A 19,532-nucleotide genomic window follows, 5' to 3' on the forward strand; every position below is an offset into this window, starting at 1 on the left:
GATCCTGAAAGTTGATAACAGAAGTGTTTTGACCCACGTTAAGTCACAGCTCGATTTAAACCTTAAGAAGTCCATGAATTGGATCATTTAGAAAGAGGCTGTCCTGTCTCTGTTGTTATAGGTCGTTTTCGAGTGGAATTGACTGAGGAGGTCGATATAAATGACATCCCTGTTGCCATAAGCACTGTATTGCTGCTCAGGGTAATTTAATTACACAATGGCGTTACTGGTTCTGCATCAAACTGATACAAGCATTTTCTGCGTTTGAAACATGCCATAATTTGCAAAATAAATTCTTTCTTTGTAAGTGCAATTTCGTTCTTTATGCCGAATTTCATTAAATTCGTCACCCAAAATTTCAAGCTGTGGTTATTTTATTTTTATTTTCCCTCGATATGAGGCACTGCAGCATATATCTATCACATACAGACGCCTGCACTAATGTGCGGTAATTGTTATAAGTTGTTAATTCTCTTAGCTCTGAGCACTATGGGACTTAACAGCTATGGTCATCAGTCCCCTAGAACTTAGAACTACTTAAACCTAACTAACCTAAGGACATCACACACATCCATGCCCGAGACAGGATTCAAACCTGCGACCATAGCAGTCGCGCGGTTCCAGACTGTAGCGCCTAGAACCGCTCGGCCACCCCGTCCGGCATTTGAGAATCAATCTGCAGTCGCGTTAATAATAGGGAGAGAGGTCATGTCATTATGGGGACCTCAAAATATGAGGTAAGAACACAGATTCAGAGTGCAAGAGTACTTATTCAGTAGACTGATGCTGCAAAATACGCCTGCCACCCCTTCTCAAAATTGAAGTTGAGACATCTTTCGCTTGCGACAGGACGTCCAGTATAGCTAACCTTATAGAAAAGCCGGCCGGTGTGGCCGATTGGTTCTAGGCGCTACAGTCTGGAACCGCGCGACCGCTACGGTCACAGGTTCGAATCCTGCCTCGGGCATGGATGTGTGTGATGTCCTTGGGTTAATTAGGTTTAAGTAGTTCTAAGTTCTAGGGGACTGATGACCTCAGCAGTTAAGTCCCATAGTGCTCAGAGCCATTTTTAACCTTACAGAAAAGCAAGCCAAGTGAAGTAACTAGCAGTTGTATTCACAGAGGCGAGTAAGCATGCTAACTTGTTTTCATTTCATGGCCAAAATGGCGTCAAGAGGTAAACACTCGCCTGCCTGGTTCACATAAATACACTCCTGGAAATTGAAATAAGAACACCGTGAATTCATTGTCCCAGGAAGGGGAAACTTTATTGACACATTCCTGGGGTCAGATACATCACATGATCACACTGACAGAACCACAGGCACATAGACACAGGCAACAGAGCATGCACAATGTCGGCACTAGTACAGTGTATATCCACCTTTCGCAGCAATGCAGGCTGCTATTCTCCCATGGAGACGATCGTAGAGATGCTGGGTGTAGTCCTGTGGAACGGCTTGCCATGCCATTTCCACCTGGCGCCTCAGTTGGACCAGCGTTCATGCTGGACGTGCAGACCGCGTGAGACGACGCTTCATCCAGTCCCAAACATGCTCAATGGGGGACAGATCCGGAGATCTTGCTGGCCAGGGTAGTTGACTTACACCTTCTAGAGCACGTTGGGTGGCACGGGATACATACGGACGTGCATTGTCCTGTTGGAACAGCAAGTTCCCTTGCCGGTCTAGGAATGGTAGAACGATGGGTTCGATGACGGTTTGGATGTACCGTGCACTATTCAGTGTCCCCTCGACGATCACCAGTGGTGTACGGCCAGTGTAGGAGATCGCTCCCCACACCATGATGCCGGGTGTTGGCCCTGTGTGCCTCGGTCGTATGCAGTCCTGATTGTGGCGCTCACCTGCACGGCGCCAAACACGCATACGACCATCATTGGCACCAAGGCAGAAGCGACTCTCATCGCTGAAGACGACACGTCTCCATTCGTCCCTCCATTCACGCCTGTCGCGACACCACTGGAGGCGGGCTGCACGATGTTGGGGCGTGAGCGGAAGACGGCCTAACGGTGTGCGGGACCGTAGCCCAGCTTCATGGAGACGGTTGCGAATGGTCCTCGCCGATACCCCAGGAGCAACAGTGTCCCTAATTTGCTGGGAAGTGGCGGTGCGGTCCCCTACGGCACTGCGTAGGATCCTACGGGTTTGGCGTGCATCCGTGCGTCGCTGCGGTCCGGTCCCAGGTCGACGGGCACGTGCACCTTCCGCCGACCACTGGCGACAACACCGATGTACTGTGGAGACCTCACGCCCCACGTGTTGAGCAATTCGGCGGTACGTCCACCCGGCCTCCCGCATGCCCACTATACGCCCTCGCTCAAAGTCCGTCAACTGCACATACGGTTTCACATCCACGCTGTCGCGGCATGCTACCAGTGTTAAAGACTGCGATGGAGCTCCGTATGCCACGGCAAACTGGCTGACACTGACGGCGGCGGTGCACAAATGCTGCGCAGCTAGCGCCATTCGACGGCCAACACCGCGGTTCCTGGTGTGTCCGCTGTGCCGTGCGTGTGATCATTGCTTGTACAGCCCTCTCGCAGTGTCCGGAGCAAGTATGGTGGGTCTGACACACCGGTGTCAATGTGTTCTTTTTTCCATTTCCAGGAGTGTAGTACTTGATCTGGACTCTGTCCCTCAGCATGCTCAGATGTTCTCCAACAGTATCCAGGTATATACACGATGCAGATCTACACCATCAATGTCAGCCTCTAATTTCAAGACAGAAACTGTTTTCAGTGTGTGTAACGCAAACAGTCACCTCCTTGTGACTTAGGCTTCAGAATCTATAGGTGGCCTGAGCAGAAAATAGTACACAGGTTATCCAGCGTCTTCAGATTGCTGACTGACCTACAGGGTGACTACTTAATGAGGTTGTCCACCTCCTTGATGAGATATTAGTTTGCATATGGGCTAGCAGCTGCCTGGGTACCGTGTCACTGCAGTCTGGGTCCATGTGGATTGCATTGTCACTGGCCACTAGGCAGGGTGGGTGCATGCCTTTGATATTGATCATGCTGGAGGCTATGGCTGAAGTACTACCCTTCATTGTGCTGTATTCCAGTTTCAAGGCCTGAGGTGGGGAGAAGCTGGGACATGGTTGCCATTTATTACAGTCAAGCTAAAGGTGGCTCCCTGAGCTTTAGCGGCTCACAATATTATCCCGGGCCAACAGCCTTCACCTCAGCGCTGATCACATCTCAGTGACTAACATGAATAGAAAACTAATTTATTCAGGAATGTGTTACTACTAGTTTGCTGTTCGATTCCACTCACTACTACCATTCTCACCCCACATCCAAATGACAGAAGTGGTACTTTATTGTGATGTTCATTTGGACATAATCTATTTAGACCTGTTAGACAATATTATTATGTTTTCTAAAGATTCAGAGGAGCATGCACAGCATCTAGAAGAAGTGATTAAAACGTTGTGTTTGACATAGTCAACATTAAGTACAGAAGGTGTTGTTCCACATCAACAGTGATAAACTATCTAGGTCATTTGAGCAGCTGAGATGGTGTGAAGACTGGCTCAAGACTGATATGTGCTCTCCATGGTTTCTTACTGTTACAAACAGTAGAACAACATCAATCATTTTTAGGCCTATGTAATTGCTATAGAAAATTGTCAAGGAGTTTCCTGAAATTGTTGAACCATTAACTCACCAGTTAAAATAGGTGTGAAATCACAGTGGACAACCAGCTCCCAAACTGCATTCAAGAAACTGGAAGAGACGTTAGTAGCAGGCCCAGAATTAAATTTACAGAAGTATGAAAACAAATTCATCCTACCCTGTAGCCAAGTAACCAGGCAGCCGGATGTATGCTGGGTCAGGATATAAATGGCAAGTAACACACACTGGCATATCCATCAAAGCAGCTGAATAAAGCTAAGCGGAATTACTCAGCCACATAGAAGTTGAGTGTTATATATATGTTATTACCTATTTCTATTGTTGCCTGTATGATATGAAATTCAGAGCCTCATATAACGGACCATGCAGTATTAAAGTGATTATTAAGATAGAAAGATCCTTCAAGCTGATTAACTCATTAAGCACTAAGATCGAGTGAATTCGCTGATGTGGAAGTACACAAATTGGTAGGAAACAGCAGTGCTGATGGCTTGAGCAAAAATATTGGGATCGTGGAAGTGCCTGTTGGAAGCTTAGCACAGTGGCAGGAGGTGCATATTGCTGACACAGACAGCCAGTTATTTAGTACACAGCTGCACTTTGTGATGCACAATGAGCTGTTTTGTAGGATTAGGAAGTTTATGCCAAGCATTGTGGTACTCATAGCTTTGAAAGGCAAAGAGTTGAAGAAAGAGATTGATCAAGCATTAGCAGGACACAGAAGGCACAGGTCAACTGACTCAAATAGCTGAGCCTCACAGGTGGACGACAAGAAGGCTGGACGTTGACCAGTATGTGAGGAGTTGCATACTATGTGCACAACTTTATGATCTCAGTCATCAACAAATACCACTGCAAAAATTACTGGAGGCATCAAAGAAGTTTGAAATGGTGGTGTTGGACATTATGGGTCCTTTCAACCTAACATCATAGGGTAACCACTATTTATTAACCGTCACACAATACTCTTCACATTACATTGCAATGGTTTGCAATCCTGAATCAATAAGCGAGTATAGTGGCACATGCAATGATAAACTACTGGTTATTAAAGTTTAATATTCCTGTCACAATAATTACAGTGTAGGCACCAACTTCATGTCCAAGCTGATTGAGCAGCGTAAACAGTCATCAAAATGAATGGGAAATTTATGTGCCTTTTTGCCATAAGTTTGTGCAATTCTAAAGTACTTGACAGTGTTGGCCTTTGCTGTACTGAGATGGCATATGGAAGAAAGATGGCGTCACATTTCAAAGTGATTTAGCCTGAAGCTGGGAAAAATGGGGAATCAAGAAAAGAACTTGCGAACACATTGCGGAATGTGTGTAAATGGGTGAAGAAAGTGAATACGAAAGTGCCTGAATGGAAAGAACAAATTGGACGACTTGCTGTTAAGCTACCTGAGTATGAAACCAGTCAGTGGATTATGAGGGTGGTCCTCAACACATCAAAGAGCAAAACGAAAATGTTTCTTATTCTGTGTCAAGGACCATAGCAAGTCATAGAAATGGCATCTCCTATGGATTTGAAATTACAGTTACTGACAAGAGCTTCTATTTTTCACATAGGACTTTTTAAGCCAAGGGTATTTGAGACACTTCACCACAAGTGACAGTTTTGTTACCAGTGAGGAAAGTTAAAGTTAAGAAGAAGAGGAAGAAAAAGGAATCTGATTAATGGAAGGTACATGTAGTGCCTTACGCACTCAGATGATGCCAGTAGGTACTAATGGACTGGGATGAATGAAGTAGCCGTCTGTTCTGATATGACAATGATGTCATCTTATTACGGTGAGGTTACATAGCACTTTGTTAATTTTGGAAATTTCTTCCCCACTTATTACCACTCAGAACCTCTAGAATGAGTATGATAATTCTGATGATATTGCATCTCTTTGGGGATGAAGTAGTGGATGCGCTATGGAACCAACAACTCAAATCTGGACTGCTCTTTGCCAGGAAGGATGTCAAAGGGACATTCTGATGACAGATCTGTTTTGTTCTGTGTTTACTCAGGGGTAATAGTTGTGAACTGTTAGGAAGAAAGAAAGCTCAAGGGAAGGAAGTGAGTAGTTTGGAATTACAAGGTAGTGGAATACTGGTCAATGGTATAACGTGTTACATAGTGAGCACGCCGTTCTGTCTCCCAGTTATCATCAGTGAAAGAACTATAATAAATATGACAGAATCCCCTTTGTATTGGCCAGAAAGATCATTAGCCAACTCATTAAGCCAGAGCAAGATGTATCTAAGTAACACTTTAAAGCCAGACCTCCTACATTCATCGTATAAGTTTATAGCCTCGTAGAAGGAACGTGTTACTACTGAACAAATGTTTTAGCATGCTCGGCAGTAGTGAAACATTTCACAAAATGAAGAAAATCGCAACAGTTGTTGAACCAACAACCGTTGCGGTTTCTTCATTTTGTGGGAATGGTCATGTATATTTGTGGGTGCCCTATGAAAAGGTCTCCTTGGGTAATGCAATAGGCAGCGCAATAACAATACAACCTTGAGTGCCTCAGTTTGTGGTTCTGCTGCGGTTCTCATTTTGCTTTGTGTGACCTGCATCTACCTCAGGTGAGAAGCATCCCAATCCATGAACTCCCAGTTTATGTACTACCAATGGATTGGGTTGCCTGTAGCGAATAATGATTTGTGAAGTGAGAAGTAAATGAGAAGCCACCTAATAAACAAGGAGGAATGCCAGCGTGAGAAACAACTGAGTGAAACTCTTCGCTATTAAATTGTTGGTTACAGGGATTCGTTGAGAAAGAAGAGTTCTAGCAATTTGTTTCACTAGTTGGTTAGATGACGATGTGGGATAAGGTAGGTTAAGGAGTAACCATGGAACCATGTGGTTGATGCTAAATTAGAGAAAGAGGGAGAGGAGAAAACTTATAATCATTTTATATTATTATATCAACTTGTACAACATAGGTTCAGATATTTTTTGTCAAGATATGTAATCGGGTGCAAATCCAGAGGCTGGATTTCGTTGTCAGAGGGAGAGCTGTTGCGCCACGCCCTAGTCTGTAACATTGAAATATCTGGCGCCAATGTAGCAAAATGTCGTTATAGGGAGAGAGGTGCCATTATTACGGTGACGATGCTCCATGAAGTAAGAAGACATGTTAAAAGTGCAAGAATACTTATTTAGTACAATGGCATTACAAAATACACCCACCACCGCTTCTGAAAAATGAAGTTGAAACACTTTTCATCTATGGCGGGGCATCCAGAAAAGCTGAGTGAATGAGGGAAGCAGACCAAGAGATGTCGGTATTCCTTTACGGCGACGAACGACTGCACTGTCTTTTTTTTTGGCTTCCGGGTGAATGTACTGGCGAGAGGAAAATTCTAGCTGCCCTGATTTGCATAAATGCTACTTCATTCATACCCTCTCTTTCATTGCTTTCTGATGATCTCTGGTAGTACCCGCGGGTGTACATGACGCCGAGCTACGCCGCCAGTCCAGTTCTGAGATGAAGACTTTCGTAGTACACGGCGATGCAGCGAGTCATCTGCTCTGAACTTGGGCTCCAGAAGCTACAGGCACCCGTCTGAACAGAACATTGTATGCAAGCTACCTGACATCTTCACACTGCTGAGTCAGCATCCAACTTCGTAGCGAGCCATGTAATCGAGTCCGGATGGTAGCTGGCTGGGTGCCCTGTCGCTACGCTCTGGTCTGTGTCCCTGACAGCTACTGCTGGCATCGGCGGGTGACGCCACCTATACACGCCGATACCCGGGCGGTCCTGCTGACGGTGGCTTGCTGAGTTTCTGTGGCTCACTACGTCATTCTGAAGCCAAAGACCACTCCATTGGCGACCACATCTCTGTACATAACGTGAATAGAAGTGCTATTTATTCAGGGATGTCTTACTAGTGGTCCGCCTGTCGATTCCAGTCACCATCACAACACTAAACCCACGGCCAATTGAAGGAAGCGATGCTTCGTCCTGACCTTCGTACAGCCATTTCATCCGTCACTGTTGGGGTCATCTCCCAGCCCCACCTGAATTTCAATACACCGCTGGTGCAGACAGGTAGCGTCCAAGAGTATTGTGGATTCGGTACAAGCGTTTCATAGGCATCTTAACAATTGTATTGCATATCTCGAATGAACCTTAAAGCTTGGAAGACGTAATTGTAAGGCCATTTAGCTGGTTTGAGATAAGTGTCACTATTTAGATATCATAATTTTTTCCTATTCCGTTGTAGGAAAAGAAGGGACAGCCAACACCATTTCTGAGGTTTTGTGCTGCACCTGATCGTACTAACATGTCTGTATTACGGAAAATACGCTGCTACAGCATTGCGACAGGACTTCCTAGTGCGCAAAAGTAAGAAAAAAAAACGCCTGAAAAACATAGAATCTGGAACTATGAAACGCAGTAAATTAGCGATTTATCACACTTCGACATGTTTATAACGACTGAAATTCCTCTGGTACCCTCTGTAGATTTACAAAGAAACAAAAGAAAAATTTGGTGCAGAAATTAAAGTTTAGGGAGAAGAAATATAAAAAGTGGGGTTTGCAGATGACAATGTAAAGTTCTACCAGAAACAACAAAGGGAAGAGCAGTTGAGTGGAATGGACATTGTCTTGAAAGGAGGACATGAGATGAACATCAACAAAAGTAAACCGAGGATAATGGAATGTAGACGAATTAACTCAGGCACTGCTGGGCGAATTAGGTTAGGAAATGAGATACTAGAAGTAACAGATGAGTTTTGCTGATTGGGCACTGAAATAACTGATGATGGCCGAAGTAGAGAGGATATAAAACGCGCGAGTAGAGTGGCAATGCCAAGAAAAGCGTTTCCGAAGAAGAGAAATAGGTTAACAACGAATATAAATTTAAGTGTTAGGAGTCCTCTTCTACAGGTATTTGTCAGGAGTGTAGTCTTGTGTCGAAGCACAACGTGGATGATAAACTGTTCAGAGAAGAAGAGAACGAAAGCTGTTGAAAGCGGCGCTACGGAAAAATGCTGAATATTAGATGGGTGGATAACGTAATTAATGAGGAAGCACAGAATGGAACTGGAGAGAAAAGAAATTTGTGGTGTAATTTAAATAAAGAAGGAATAATTTGATAGGACACATTCTGAGACATTAAGGAATCATCAATTTAGTAATGGAGGGAAGTGTGTGGAATAAAAATTGTCGAGGGGGACCAGAGATAACACAGTAAGAAGGTTCAAACGGAATTTATTCAGATATGTAGAGGTCAGCACAGGGTAGAGTAGCCTGGAGAGCTGCATCAGATCACCCTTCGGGCTGAGGACCATAGCAACAACAACAACACAACAACAATTTAATCTTCATTCATCTACATGAAAGTGAAAATATCTATCGCACAGAATCATTACTCATGTTTCTGATACTGGTAGTATAGTCGCCGATTGTGTCTACTTTAAAATGATGATGATGAGCGTTTGGCGTCATTGGCCGGGATGCCCCTCGCGGGGCAGGTCCGGCCGCCTTGGCGCAGGTCTTATTACATTCGGCGCCACATTGGGCGACCTGCACGCCGGATGGGGATGAAATGATGAGGAACACAACACAACACCCAGTCCCTGAGCGGAGAAAATCTCCGACCCAGCCGGGAATCGAACCCGGGCCCGGAGGACGGCAATCCGTCACGCTGACCACTCAGCTACTGGGGCGGACTACTTTAAAATAAACATAATGCTTTGGAGATCTGTATAAAACGGAAAAAAATGACCCCGACTGTTAGGTATAAGTATAATCTGCAGGTGAACATTGTTATATATATTAAAACTTCCTGGCAGATTAAAACTGTGTGCCCGACCGAGACTCGAACTCGGGACCTTTGCCTTTCGCAGGCAAGTGCTCTACCACTGAGCTACCGAAGCACGACTCACGGCCGGTACTCACAGCTGTACTTCTGCCAGTACCTCGTCTCCTACCTTCCAAACTTTACAGAAGCTCTCCTGCGAACCTTGCAGAACTAGCACTCCTGAAAGAAAGGATATTGCGGAGACATGGCTTAGCCACAGCCTGGGGGATGTTTGCAGAATGAGATTTTCACTCTGCAGCGGAGTGTGCGCTGATATGAAACTTCCTGGCAGATTAAAACTGCAATATCCTTTCTTTCAGGAGTGCTAGTTCTGCAAGGTTCGCAGGAGAGCTTCTGTAGAGTTTGGAAGGTAGGAGACGAGGTACTGGCAGAAGTAAAGCTGTGAGTACCGGCCGTGAGTCGTGCTTCGGTAGCTCAGTGGTAGAGCACTTGCCCGCGAAAGGCAAAGGTCCCGAGTTCGAGTCTCGGTCGGGCGCACAGTTTTAATCTGCCAGGAAGTTTCATATCAGCGCACACTCCGCTGCAGAGTGAAAATCTCATTCTGGAATGATTGTTATATATTATTTGTAAAGCAATGTAATACAACACGAAGAATGTTGAAAAATATAATAATGATAAACTTTTTCACTTGTATATCAAAGCTGTGATTTAGTAGCACTATGACTACTACAGTAATTTTATTTAGTATTCCTAATCATGAATTCTACCTGATTACTAACATGCTGCTTTCTGCCATGGTGTCCGTTTCAGGACCGCAACTTTCGATAAACGTATTTTCAGCACGTGAATCGAGATGGATTCAGTAACGAATAGATCGAGTTGTTTCTGACTTTTGAATTTATGCTTATTTTAAAACAAGGAGATAGACCTTTTTTAAGAGTAATTGATTTAATAACCAAAGAAGGAGACAGAATATACGTATATTTGAGCCCTTTTTCTCTATGTTTTTACTTTCTTTAAAGTTCAATGTCTTCAAGTAGCCATCAAAAACACGTTCAGTGACTCTTTAACACACATCCTGTTTATATTGTTCTTGAGAAGGACAGGAGAGTGGCGAGCGATTACTCGCCCAAACGAGCGTGAAAAACATCACGAGAACAGCGCAGGTCCGTGTGCAGCCTCTTTCGACGCGGATTCTCGACACAGACAGCGCTTCGCTAAGGGAAATGTACAGCTTAACTAGCTGAAAAGCTATTAAGGTAGTAAACCGGGTCTTGCAAGCACTATATTCTCCTCGGTTAAAATCATGACAACAATAGAGAGAGAAGCATATGTTAGTACTCTTCCGCACTCTGAGAATGCCTATCAGATATCTGATAATTCCATGTCGGTAACGAAATAACAGTAGACATTGTGTAACGGTTTTGAGGTATTACGAATAAAAGCCGTGTCATGAGCATTTTTTTTTCAGCGGAACTGAGTAAGCTTATGTACGCTCACAATGAAGCACTTCCTATGTTATGCACGTATAATGGAAAAATACAATGTAAACACCACATTCGAGTTACCACTTTTCCACTTGTAGAGATGTGGTAGTTCAATTTTATGCGCTTCATAAAGAAGTAGCTTAGCTTGCAGGCGATAGCTGAACAACGCATAGAAGACTGAATACAAGGAAATGGAATGTTTCCGTGTGAGTCGCTCACAGTGAAACAATGGAAACGTCTGTATATTTCCAAATACAGCAGTTCGATTTCATGAGAAAAATCAGTGACGTACAAAATTCACGCTCGACTTCTGGTACACGTTAAGTCGTATGGCATCGCTGACAGGGATAACGCGAAGGGCAGGTTCAGCCACATAATTATAAAGGGTTTCCATTCGCGCACAGTGGCATCTTCCCTTCGCGAACTGTGAAAGTTGTGTGTTTGGGTGTACCTGATAAATACAGGTGATTTTAGTGAGTGTGTGTGAGGTGTCATGTTTCTGTTGGATGACGATGAGAGAAGGGAGGGGGTGAGACCCGGCGCCGGCACAAAGCCTATTCCTCTCGAACAGCAACAAGTGCGCCGCTGATACAATGTCTGCATCCGACGGACTATTCACCATCAACAGTGTCACGTGCCATCATATCATCAGACATTGCGCTGAGGTTTGATATTTAATCCAGGACACTGGGACAAAGTGTAGCGATCAGGAAATTCACCCATGCTGTAAAGGCACAGGGAAAGCTGCTAAAAGCTGGTGCCGTAACTCAGGCTTATCCATTCGAGTCTGACGTTGTTTAACTTCCAATATTCTGACGGAAACTGGTATGTTCAATGTCGCAAGGTCACTTCATGAAGCAAGGAAATGGAACAAAGTTTTAAATTTTAACCCTTCCTCTGCATCGTCAAACTGACGGAATATAAGCTTGGTTGTTATCAAAGCGTAAAGAAATCCACTGTGGCCTAGTTGAAGGAATCATCCTGTCATTCAGGTGAAATGACCAAGAAAATCTACGGAGAAATATATACTCCAGATTACTCGTTTCTTGCTGGCCACTGTCCAGTGACCTCGTTACTTATGTCACCTCAAGCTTTGCTGATCACTAACTATAGAAACATGTGGATCATGATGAGATGCAGGATCATTGCACTCCAATTTCTTTTATTACGTACGCACGCACTTTGTGCTAGATGGACTGCTGGTAGCAAGCAATTTCTAACTCACGAGTGATTCCTTGCGCTGACTGCATATACACTATGACCGAGCGAGGTGGCGCAGTGGTTAGACTCTGGACTCGCATTCGGGAGGACGACGGTTCAATCCCGCGTCCGGCCATCCTGATTTAGGTTTTCCGTGATTTCCCTAAATCGCTCCAGGCAAATGCCGGGATGGTTCCTTTGAAAGGGCACGGCCGACTTCCTTCCCCATTCTCTCTAATCCGATGAGACCAATGACTTCGCTGTCTGGTCTCCTTCCCCAAATAACCCAACCCAATCCATATACACTATGAGATAAAAAGCATCCCTACACCCCCAAAAACATACGTTTTTCATATTAGGTGCATTGTGCAGGTACTCCATATCAGCGACCTCAGTAGTCATTAGACATCGCGAGAAAGCAGAATAGGGCGCTCCGCGGAACTCACGGACTTCGAACGTGGTCAGGTGATTGGGTATCACTTGTGTCATACTTCTGTACGCGAGATTTCCACTCTCCTAAACATCCCTACGTACACTGTTTCCGACGTGATAGTGAAGTGGAAACGTGAAGGGACACGTAAAACACAAAAGCGTACAGGCCGACCTCGTCTGTTGACTGACAGAGACTGCCGACAGTTGAAGGTTGTAATGTGTAATACGCTGACATCTATCCAGACCATCACACAGAAATTACAGACTGCATCACGATCCACTGCAAGTACTATGATATTAGGCAGGAGGTGAGAAAACCTGGATTTGATGGTCTAGCGGCTGCTCATAAGCCACACATCACGCCGGTAAATGCCAAACGACGCCTCGCTTGGTGTAAGGAGCGTAAACGTTAGACGATTGAACAGTGGAAAAACGTTGTGTGGAGTGGCGAATCACGGTAAACAATGTGGCGATCCGATAGGAGGGAGTGGGTACGGCGAATATCCAGTGAACGTTATCTGCCAGCGTGTGTGGTGCCAACAGTAAAATTCAGAGGCGGCGGTGTTATGGTGTGGTCGTGTTCTTCATGGAGAGGACTTGCAACCCTTGTTGTTATGCGTGGCAATATCACAGCACAGGCCTGCATGGATGTTTTAAGAACCTTCTTGCTTCCCCCTGTTGAAGAGCAATTCGGGGATGGCGATTGCATCTTTCAACACGATCGAGCACCTGTTCATAACGCAGGGCCTGTGGCGGAGTAGTTACGTGACAATAACATCCCTGTAATGCTCTGGCCTGCACAGAGTCCTGACCTGAACCCTAAAGAACACCGTTGGGATGTTTTGAAACGCCAAGTTCGTGCCAGGCCTCACCGACCGACATCGATACTTCTCCTCAGTGCAGCACTCTATGTACAATGGGCTGCCATTCCATAAGAAACCTTCCAGCACCTGGTTGAATGTATCCCTGGAAGAGTGGAAGCTGTCATCATGGCTAATGGTGGGCCAACACAATATTGAATTCCAGCATTACCGATGGAGGGTGCCACGAAATTTTCAGCCTTGTGTCCGGATACTTTTGATCACATAGTCTAGTTTCTTGCAACCATCCTCAGCAACTCTCGACGGTTGCTGTCCGTCAGTGCATAACGTGTGCCGGGTCATGGTCTGGCTGTGGTGATTCCTTCGCGTTTCTATTCGACAATCACACCACCAATTGTCGACTTGGGCAGCTTTAGAAGAGTTAAAATGTCCAAGATGGATCTGTTACAGAGGTAACATCCACTGACTAGTCCACGTCAGAAGACAGTGTACTCTTCTGACCAAATCATTCTTCAGTTACTGCTTCTTTACTGATAACGCAACCCCTGCTCCTTTTGTACTGGCGGGTTCGTTTCTCGCGTCATCTAGTTGCCAATTACGCTATACACTGAGCTGTCCGGATACTTTTGATCAGACATTGTAAGTCTGGACGGTCTGATGGGATGTTAACCATACTCCCCCTAAATAAAGTCCATTGCCTTAACCAGTGCCTCTCATTTTTCTGAGTGACACAGAACTGCTCACAGAATATATCAGGTGAAGCGCACGTTTGCCACGTAGGAATCAGCATGCTGGATTGACGAACTGAATGTGAAATTTCGATGGTATACTCGTTTAACCATGCGCTGTGTTCGCATCCCCAGGTCAAAAACACACCACAAGACACATTCTGTTCCCAGATTCATCATAGGTGAACAGCCCCCTTATCTCCTACGAACTGTAAAAAGAAAGAAAAAAAAAAAGGAAACGGAAATCCACTTAACAACGTAAGGAATGAAGGAATGGGTTGAATGTCCATATTACGTGGTATCAAAACTAGATTCGGTTTCACAAATCGAGTGACTAATGTTTAACTTCACTGCAATAGAAACTTCACAATATCATCCATTTCAGCAAAGTAAGAAATAAACGAACAGGTACAGGTACACTTTATAAATCTCGAACAGGGCTTCAACACGTCAAATAACCGAACAATACCGCGTTTGTCATGTACCGCTGGTATTGCTTGTTAAGGCACTTGTATACGAAATCGCAAGTCAATTATACCTATTGCTGTGGAATATGGACAATCATTGCGCAGTATAACTTAAAAATGTCCTACTACTGGCGGTTGAAGTAAAAAGGATTCACAAGAAAGGCGCCCTTCTTTCTATGACGAGACGAAGTGGCGTTAATTCTTGACATACTGGACGAGTATTTTCTTTCTTAAATTTCGTACCGTTAGTGTTCTGTAACGTGTAAGTCGCAATAAGATTTTATAAATTGGGAGAATAGTGAGACAAAGGATGAAAACATGTTAGTAATATACATTATTTCTCTTGATCAATTGAGGCGTGCTTTACTTGACAAAAATGCAAGTTTAAAATGTGTTGCAGGTTATAAATAGTGTTGTTTACGTTCTACTCTGCAGAAGTAGTGATTGTACTGAAAGAAAATTTCAAAAAGGCGTAAGCGTTGAAGAAAACAGCTACAAAGCAATCGTTAAAGCAATTTTGAACGAAAGTATGGATAAATTGCGTAAATAGTTGCAGAAATAAGAATGACAGTTGCTAAACATTAAAATTTGTGGAAAATATCGAAAGAAGTGGACGTATCGACATCGAAGAAGCGTGACTGCAGCGTGTGGCAGAAGCGAATAAGGCGCCAGAAGATAATCTGCGTGTAGAAGAAAGCACTTTACACCGAAGACACTGTTCTGGTATTCAATATTGACCTAGAACTGTGGAAGACGTTTATAAGATTGTAGGTTTGGGGAGCACGTCATTGCATGAATGTACAGTACGGGTCACAAGAAAAATAGAAGAGGGCGAAACTGAAAGGTTCTGAGATGTGGTTAGTTAGTTAGTTACATCTTCCATAGATCATTTGAACGATTCTTTTATTGAAATAAGCTGAAACGAGTCAGTTTACAGGATATGTATACGTACTTAGAGATAACATTGATGAATACACAATTTCTTTGTCCTACTCATGCATCTGCAGTTAAAAACAATATATAACTCGTCCACGGAATAAAAAGAGTTGTCCAAGAGAAATGCTGCTAAATTATATTTAAAAATTATTTTGTTACATTTCAGACATTTCATGTTATTTTTTGGACCTCACTGTTCTTCTTAAACTGTGATGGAATGACAAATTTCTTCATCGAATATACGTATTGTGACGGCGCAGTTAAAATTCCTAGCTCCTTGAAGAGGTACCCACATGAAGTGGATGAACAACACATATTATCCTTACTGCCAGCTTTTGTGGAATCAATACATTCTTTCCAAGTGGTGAGTTACCCCACAAAATTATTCCATGAGACATTATTGAGTGGAATATGCAAAATATGTCAGGAGGTTAATACGTTTGGTTCCAACATTAGCAGTTATACGATGAAAAAAAGTAGCTGAACTTTTTGTCGGAGTAGCTCAGTAACATGCTGCTTCCAGTTCAAGTTTTCATTAATATGTACACCCAAAAATTTGAAACATTGTACCCTATTTATTGACTCCTGCTCATGTACTTCCTCAGTTGTCAGTATGACTATTTCTCGTACAGAACTGAATAAATGTGCTTTCTCAAAATTCGAGGAGAGTCGATTTTCTAAGAACCACTTTATAAGTCTTTGTAATCCCCTTTCTTTACTTTCTCTCTAATAGGGTTTATTATAGCACTAACATCGTCTGAGAAAAGTATCAATTCTGCTTGTTGAATGTTTAGTGGATGGTCATTCACATATTTATTGAATAGGAGTAGTCTCCTGTGGGACTCCAGTGTCATTTCTCCCCAGTCACTAAAATTTTCTATCCTTTCAACATTGTCTGAATTATCAAACACAACTTTTCTAATTATATTTGTTAAGTATGATTCAAACCAGCTGTGTGTAAAGACATCGTTCCTATAAAACTTGACTTTTTCTAAGAGAGTAACATGAACTACACAATCAAACGCCTTGGAAAGATCACAAAAAATCCAGCTGTCGATATTTTATTATTTAAGGCTTATATTATATTATGAGTGAATGTATAAATAGCTCAGTTAGGAAACTCTTCTGGAATCCAAACTGTGGCATGTCAAGCAATTTGTTTCTACTTGAGTGTAAGACTACTCTTGAGTACAATACTTTTTCGAACATTTTAGAAAAAGATGTCACTTAGAAAAAAAGGTCGGTAATTGCTTAAGTCTGTCTTGTCACTTTCCTTAATAAGAGGTTTAACGATTGCATATTTTAACCCGTCTATAAAAATTACCTGTGCCAGTGATGCATTCTATTCACTGAGATACACAAAGGATATCTCCTAACATCGTGTCGGAACTGCTTTGCCTGGCGTAGTGTAGCAGCTAGACGTGGCATGGACTCAACAAGTCGTTGGAAATCCTCTGCAGAAATATTGCCCCATTATGCCTCTAGAGCCGTCGACTGTCGCGAAAATATTGCCGCTGCAGCATTTTGTGCACGAACTGACTTTTCGATTATGTCCCTTACATATTCGATGGGATTCATGTCGGGCGATATGTATGGCGAAATCATTCGCTCGAATCGTCCAGAATGTTCTTCAAACCAACGGCCAACAATAATTTGTGACCCAGTGACAGGGCGCTTTGCCATGTCTAAAAATTACATCGTCATTTGGGAGCATTACGTCCATGAAAGGCTGCAAATAGTCTCCAAGTAACCGAACATAACCATTTGAAGTCAACGAGCGCTTCAGATGGACGAGAGGACCTAGTCATTCCGTTAAACACAGTCCATATCATTATGGAGCCACCACCAGCTTGCACAGTGCCTTGTTGACAACTTGGGTCTATGTCTTCATGGGGTCTGCGCTGCATTCGAACCCTATCATCAGCTCTTACCAACAGAAATCTGCACTCATGTGACCAGGCCACGACTTTTCAGTCGTCCAGCATCCAACGGGTACCGTCACGAGCCCAGGAGAGGCGCTGCAGGCGGTGTCGTGCTGTTAGCAAAGACACGTCAGTCATCTGCTGCCATGGCCCATTAACTCCACGTTTCGCCACACCGTCCTAGCAGGTACGTTCGTCGTACGTCCCACATTGATTTCTGCCGATATTTCACGCAGTGTTGGTTGTCTGTTAGCACTAACCTGCTCTCGGTCGTTAAGTGAAGGCCGTCGGCCACTGCGTTGTCCGTGGTGAGAGGTAACGCCTGAAATTTTGTGTTCTCGGCGCACTCTTGACACTGTGGATCTCGGAATATCGAATTGCCTAACGCTTTCCGAAATGATATGTCCCACTTGTCCGCGTTCAAAGCCTGTTAATTCCCATCGTGCGGCCACAATCACACCGGTAAAGTTTTCACGTTAATCGTCTCCGTACAAATGTCAATTCTGCCAAAGCACTGGCCCTTTATACCTTGTGTACGCGATAGTACCGCCATCTGTCTATGTTCATATCGCTATTCCATGACTTTTTTTCACCAGAGTGTATAAAATCACGTCTAAGTATATTTGATAATTACCGCCATAGTGATCATTGTAAAGTATGAATATACGACATTCTTCGTAGCATAAATCATGCTGAGTGCGGAAACTGTAAAAACGGTTAGAATCTTGTGAAGAAATAGCTGAATCAATCATCTGTATTCGAAGCGGCAGCCCTGTGGTTCATATTAAGCTTACTTATAGAACAAGAGGATGTGGAAGGACATGGAGATGGGAAAAACCAAATATTATCAAAGTGTACAAAAAAAATGGTTCAAATGGCTCTGAGCACTATGGGACATAACTTCTGAGGTCATCAGTCCCCTAGAACTTAGAACTACTTAAACCTAACAAACCTAAGGACAGCACACAACACCCAGTCATCACGAGGCAGAGAAAATCCCTGACCCCGCCGGGAATCGAACTCGGGAACCCGGGCGCGGGAACCGAGAACGCTACCGCACGACCACGAGCTGCGGACGTTCTGGAATAATATGTGAAATGGTACCATGTGGGGTTCAAGTACTCTTTTGAAAGATGGAATAACTTTCGCCTATTGCTTTTTACCATGGGAAGATCTTTTGTAGAAATGGCATTCATGATTTAAATAAAAAGACACTGCACCAGTTACATATGTTTTCATACTCTGAACGATGCTTTGTAAGAGTTATTCTCATTAACAATCACAACTATTTATAAGGTATTTTATGCGATATATCGAGAGAGAACAAAAATCACAGAAATACAGCTGCATGGCAACAACATACAAACTCCACTTAAAATGCCTATGTAAATATTTGCTCTTGGTAATAAGAATAAATTCTCGAAAGGTGTGATATTGAATATGAAAAGATACGTATCTAATACAGTGTTTCATTATTTAAATCACAAATGACACGGTTACTTGCCTTCTAAAAACATCGATTATGTTGAATGAAATTAAGAAATGATATTTCTCAAATGAATTTCGTGTTTGCAAATGGCAAATTGAAATGTTTGTTCTCCCATTCTCAAATAAGTTTCGTTGTTCTTTATGTCCTCACATTGTCGCTCACGAAGCAATTCTGTAAGCACTTCGAGCTTCTCTTCCCACTGTCCACGGTTTCACGCACAATTGTTCCTATTTCTTTTTCCTTTCAAGCAATGGGCTCGCCACCAACATACTCTGTTGTACAGGGCATTAACTGTTTAGTATCCATCCTCGAATACCTACGACGAAAAATTTTACTATATAATGTTGACTCCAGAGAAGTAGTTTGGTCAAAAAAGTTTGACAAAATCTCTGACAAAGATCTTTGTCAAAGATCTTTTTCAGTGTAATACGGGCCTTAGTCCCGGGACCACTGAACAAAGCCAACAAGAATACAAAAACCGATCGTGAAAGCTTGCGCTGTGTGATCGAATGGTATTGTTAACTTCCAGGACCAAAAGGAATAGTTTCAATCGTCTCATTGGAATGGTTATCTTTCTTCACACACATTGCCACCTTTTCATTCTGGCATGTTGTGTGTCTT

The 19,532-nt window shown here is 43.4% G+C and overlaps 1 non-coding gene across 1 annotated transcript; it reads left to right on the plus strand.

The window, feature by feature from the left end:
• The first annotated feature begins 9,892 nt into the window (after positions 1-9,892).
• On the plus strand, positions 9,893-9,966 carry Trnas-cga (transfer RNA serine (anticodon CGA)). Its single transcript has one exon. It is a non-coding gene; the product is annotated as a tRNA-Ser (tRNA).
• The last annotated feature ends 9,566 nt before the right edge of the window (positions 9,967-19,532 follow it).

The sequence above is a fragment of the Schistocerca cancellata genome, chromosome 2, assembly GCF_023864275.1.
Source record: "Schistocerca cancellata isolate TAMUIC-IGC-003103 chromosome 2, iqSchCanc2.1, whole genome shotgun sequence".
Lineage (NCBI taxonomy): Eukaryota > Metazoa > Arthropoda > Insecta > Orthoptera > Acrididae > Schistocerca > Schistocerca cancellata.